Source organism: Terrapene carolina, unplaced genomic scaffold (assembly GCF_002925995.2).
Source record: "Terrapene carolina triunguis isolate 2854851 unplaced genomic scaffold, T_m_triunguis-2.0 Scaffold58, whole genome shotgun sequence".
Lineage (NCBI taxonomy): Eukaryota > Metazoa > Chordata > Testudines > Emydidae > Terrapene > Terrapene triunguis.
The window spans coordinates 109,543,035-109,549,034 of NW_020664409.1; positions in this window are offsets into that span (position 1 = coordinate 109,543,035).

Below are 6,000 nucleotides of genomic sequence, written 5' to 3' on the forward strand. Positions count from 1 at the left end.
TCAAAACCCTCAGACAACATTTAAAATAAAGACACCACAAGCCAGATCCTCAATGGGAGTGAATCAGTCTAGCCCCATTAACTTGCAGCACACTGGCTTCAGCGGAGCTAGGCCAATTTACACCAACTAGCTAAGGACCTTGCCTAGGAACTATATACAGAATCGCTGACCATTTAAAAATCATGAGTCAGCCCATCCCCTGAATCAAAAGACTGGCTTAAAAATCATGATCTTTAAATAAATAAATACATACATAAATTTGGGTTCTTTTTATTTTTCTTCTGGTTCTTGAGCTGTTATGGGGAGTTTGGGTCACGTTTTCAGGGTTTTCTTCACAACCATGAGGACTGGAAACATACTTTAAAAAAAAAAGAAAACTGAGACTCACCTATTCACCTGACTCCAGAAGCTGGGGCTTTAAGAAACTCACCAAATAGCCTGAGAGCCATGTTAAAAGTGCACGAGTTGGCAACATTCATAAATAACAATGGCTTTGTATGAAAGGAGCTAGTCAGCTATTCAAAGAAAAGGAAACGAGGCTTTTAGAGAGGACATAAGTTTTCAGAAATAATTCAAGTGATAGTGAACTCTATACTGAGGGCATGTCTTCACTACCCGCCAAATCGGCGGGTAGCAATCGATCTATTGGGGATCGACTTATCACGTCTAGTGAAGACGCGATAAAATCGATCCCCAATGGCTCTTCCGTCGACTCCGGAAATCCACCGCAGCAAGAGGCGGAAGCGGAGTCAACAGCGGCGCGGCAGCGGTCGACTCGCCGCCGTCCTCACAGCCAGGTAAGTCGACCTAAAATACGCCACTTCAGCTACGCTATTCACGTAACTGAAGTTGCGTATCTTAGGTCGACCCCCCCCTGTAGTGTAGACCTAGCCTGAGACATGGGACCTAAATTTGGACACCTCAATCCAACTTTAGGGGCTTAAATAAGCAGCCCGATTATCCATTGAAAGGGCAAATCCTCAGCCGTTAGAAAGAGACCCCCCCCCCCCGCACGGACGAGGTAACACTGAAGAAACGGCTGGGTCAAGGAATCACTCCCCCTCATTTCCTTGCCGACCCAATTACCAGGGTTGATGTGGACGCCCAAATGTGACTGCCTCAATGACAGGGTTGTTCACTAAGCACTCAGGGCTCAAACCCAGCTGCCTATTTCGCAGGAGTGGAGGAGACTGTTTCAAAAGGCACATTGGCTGCTGAAGTCATAGGGAAAGGTCTGTTGGCACACATTTGTTACACCGGCTTTAGTGCGGTGAGTTTTACAATGCGCCCAGGAGGCAGGAAGTGCTGTTATCCCCACTGTACAGATGGGAAACTGAAATTTGGTGATTTGCAGGGATTTCAATACAAGTCTTCTGTTAGAGCACTAACCACTGGACCATCCTTCCTCCCCTGAAAATGCTTAGGAACTGGCAGCCAGAGCATCCCAGTGATCTTTATTGCCACGGCAGGACAGAAAATGAGTGGCCTTTAATGTGAAATAATTGCCAGCAAACTAGACAGCTGTAGCAATAATGCGATCGTTTATTTCAAGGAAGGGAAATACGAAGCGGGATTTGAATCAAGAAAGTAACCAACCAAGTCATTGGAGGTCAGGCTAGATGACCACAGTGGTCCCTGCTGGCTATGAATTTGTCCAGTAGAATTTGTTTTCTAGACGGATGAGAAACTCAGCACTTATCCTTTCCATCCTTAGATCCCAAAGGATTTGGCAAAACTGGATGAAGACGATCATCTCCATTTTTACATATTTCATAGAATCATAGATTATTAGGGTTGGAAGGAACCTCAGGAGATCATCTAGTCCAACCCCCTGCTCAAAGCAGGATCAATCCCCAACTAAATCCCCAAATGGCCCCCTCAAGGATTGAACTCACAACCCTGGGTTTAGCAGGCCAACGCTCAAACCACTGAGCTATCCCACCGCTGCCAAGAAAACTTTGGGGGAGGGATAGCTCAGTGGTTTGAGCATTGGCCTACTAAACCCAGGGTTGTGAGTTCAATCCTTGAGGGGGCTACTTAGGGATCTGGGGCAAAATCAGTACTTGGTCCTGCTAGTGAAGGCAGAGGGCTGGACTAGATGACCTTTCAAGGTCCCTTCCAGTTCTAGGAGATAGGATATAGCCATTAATTTATTTTATTTATTTACTGAGGTGCAAAGAGGTTCTGGGAATTGCCACAGGTCGCAGAATGTGAGCAGCAGAGTTTGGAGCACAATCCAGATTTCCTGTCTCTTAGCCATAAAATGTGTTACCCATAAAGAGAGTCAGAGGTTTGTGCGGACCTGGAGGCAGAGAACACTGGGAGCTCTCCCAGAGGGGCTGTTCCTACCCCATGCACCAGTGTCAAAGATCTGGTCTGACTTCAAGCTTTAAAGAAAAGGGGATGCCCAGTGTACACTGCTGGGCTTGGAAGCAATGTGAGAACACTGCACATCTGTACAGCTATTGGGATATGCCGGCACCTCAGGGTTCCCCTAATGACTTTCCCTTTCCAGGTCTGTGAGCCAGTCAGAACCCTGAGATCAGTGTGTAGAACTTAATTCAGAATTCCCCCTTGTTATTTTTCTGCACTTCTAGAGACATTCCAACGAAACCAGGCTGTTCCTGAAGTCATAGACATTTCTCTCTGCCATCTGGCCCACCTTGCTGCAGTACCTTCAAACCACCTGCGCTAATGGTTACTACAACCTTGGAATGCTAAGCAAGTTTCTTTCATTGATACACACCTGTGATACCCCAAATTTCCTGGTGCAACGGCTCACCTACTGTCTTTGATGGCCTAAGACTTCTGCATGGGGGAGACGGATAGCTCAGTGGTTTGAGTGTTGGCCTGCTTAAACCCAGGGTTGTGAGTTCAATCCTTGAGGGGGCCATTTGGGGATTTAGTTGGGGATTGATCCTGCTTTGAGCAGGGGGTTGGACTAAATGATCTCCTGAGGTCCCTTCCAACCCTAATAATCTATGATTCATGTGACATGTCTTCATGTGACATCTTCTGCAGCGATATACCATGTCATTGTAACCAGTGACATCACACCATGAAACACCAAGCTACTGAAGCCTGACATTTAAAGGGCAATGCCAGGTGCCCATGTATTATCTGGAGAATAAACTATACCTTCAATGGAAAGACACCAGGATATATTTCTATCGAGACTTTGTACTGACACAAAAGCAAACCCCAAGTGATTTGTAGATCTTCCTAGATCCTCAGGAGAAATAGACGGCCATATATTATGCACAGTTAAGTGGACTTGTGATTTTAAAATACAGGGGGGAATAAAATGCATGCACACATACTCACACATGTATGGCTGCATGTTAATGCTACCTGCTGGTATCTAAAATGGTGCATGTTTGCCATCTTCAGGAACTGAGCCGGAATTGCACATATATTCAAAGTACCATTAGGAGTGATTCATGCCTCAAAGGTACAGAAATGCCTAGGTTTTCACGGGAACTGGGTAACCCATCCTGCCTGGCCTGCTTGTATAGCTCGTGCTGAAGCCCATCCGGTTTCATCTGCCCTGCTATTTTCAGCTGTGCCAGGATGGGTATGGTGCTGCAGTCAGACCTGGGATTGCAGTGGAGACATACCCTAAGAGCCCTCACGGTTAGGGAATGTTTGCTAATAGTCAGCCAGATTGTAATATTTTAATATTAACTTTACATCAGAGCTAGTATTTCAATTCTAACATACGTTCCCTTTGCTCATTTTTCTCCCCCTTACTCATAGTCCTAGCTGAAACATTGCTCTTGTCTCCTTAGTGTTCCCACCTTCCAAACTCTTGCAGACAGTTAACCATGTCCTACAGAACCTGGCCCCGCTACAGGTATTGAGATCTTGCTACTTTTCTTTTTGCTATATCCTGTATTTATTTTTCCCCCAGAACCTGCAGCCCATTCCACCTTGGGCTGCAATCCCATCTGAGGTCACACGCTAAGGAAACATGGGTCAGTGAGCAAGCTGGACAACGTCCAGGCATCATCCGTAGCGTCTGCAGGACGGATCGTTGATGGCAGTCTCAGGGCTTGTCTACACGGGACATTCATGCGTGGCAAGCCAGGGTGCGCTTTGCCATACTCCCGTTTCAAACACATTGCAGAACTTTTCGTGCGCTGTAGCAGTGTCCACCCAGGATGTTGCTGTGCGGCCAACCAGCACACCATCGATTCACGCCTCAGCTTGTACTTCAGCCGTAGAGGAGCCCTTACTGAAAAAGGCAGCGAGGAAGGGTGGCCCTATGGGTAAAGCACTGGACTAGAAATCATTTCCCGGCTCTGCCGCAGACTGCCTGCGTGACTGTGAACAAGTCACGTACTCTCTCTGTTCCTCTGTTCTCCCTCCGCAACACAAGAATAAATATATTTCCTTGCTCCCATCCTTTGCTTGGCTTTCCCATTTACTTCGTAAGCTCAAGGGCAGTCTCTTGCTCTATGCATATCCAGCTCCTAGCACAATGGGGTCCTGATCTCAGCTGAAAACTCAGGGTGCTGCTGTAATACAAATAAAAAATAATAGCAATACTGTACTCAGAGAACTGGGTGAACAGAGGAAAACCAAATTCATGGCCTGAGTAGAATCTTTTAGTGGCTCATGAGTTGGCCCTTTTGCACCATTACCCGGCTCCTCTTCCAAATGAGAAACTGGGCCCAGGCTCGGATAGAGACTCTCTGAGGACAAGCACAGAGTTAATATACCTGTGTGTGAAGCAGACAAGCCAAGTTTCTGTGATCCCCACAGGATTGAAGACAAACTGGAGATGATGCCGCTGTCTTTTATATTCTTTTGCCATGTGGCTGGTACTTCCTTTGTCCCAAACACAAGCTTCACAGCACACGGCGTGAAAAAGCCTTAGAGTTCTGTCCATAAGCCTGCCCCTACATGTCTTGCTGACTCATAACGTGTATCCCCTGGCTCCTCTCAATGGGTTCATCAAACAGGTTAGGCAGTGCTGATGCCAAGCTGTCTGTGGGTGTCACCCAGAAACCTAATACAAGTTTGGAAATACAAATATCCCCTACATACCTATAACTCACAATACAAAGTGATACACACATATAAACAAGATTATCATACCTGACGCAAATTATAACATTTTCGCAGCTACCTCACACGGCATATCTGGCACGATACATTGCAATTTTATAATATTGGTAGTAATAATAATAATAATAATAATAATAATAATTCAAAGTGTCTCACAATTCCATACAGCTTCACACTAGGGGTCATCAAATGAAATGAATAGGCAGCCGGTTTAAAACAAACAGAAGGAAGTATTTCTTCACACAACGCACAGTCAACCTGTGGAACTCCTTGCCAGAGGATGTTGTGAAGGCCAAGACTATAAGAGGGTTCAAAAAAGAACTAGATAAGTTCATGGAGGATAGGCCCATCAATGGCTATTAGCCAGGATGGGCAGGGATGGTGTCCCTAGCCTCTGTTTTCCAGAAACTGGGAATGAGCGACAGGGGATGGATCACTTGATGATTACCTATTCTGTTCATTTCCTCTGGGGCACCTGGCATTGGCCGCTGTCGGCAGACAGGATACTGGGCTAGATGGACCTTTGGTCTGACCCAGTATGGCTGTTCTTATGTTCTTATATGCATATGTAGAGAGTTGACTGAACATGGAGAGCCAGAGATCACAGCAGCTCTGTCCGAGTCAATGGAGAGCAGCCAGTTGATGCCATCTGGGGACCTGGCCCCAAGTCCCCATCTCCCAGGACCGCTTTGGGCTCTGAACCTGCAATGGGATCCGCACAACATCATTGGGCTGTGCCATTGTAATGTGTTCACTGGAACAATTGCTGAGCCAACTCCTGCCTGCCTCCTGGGCATCCCCCGCACCTGACAGAAATGGAAGGAGCGCGACTCTGGGCCCTGGGGCCCTGGTTGAGAGTAACAAACTGTCCCAAAGTGTGTGAAGGTGGTTCTACCCATGTGGGGTATGGGGGAGGTGGTTCTACCCCCT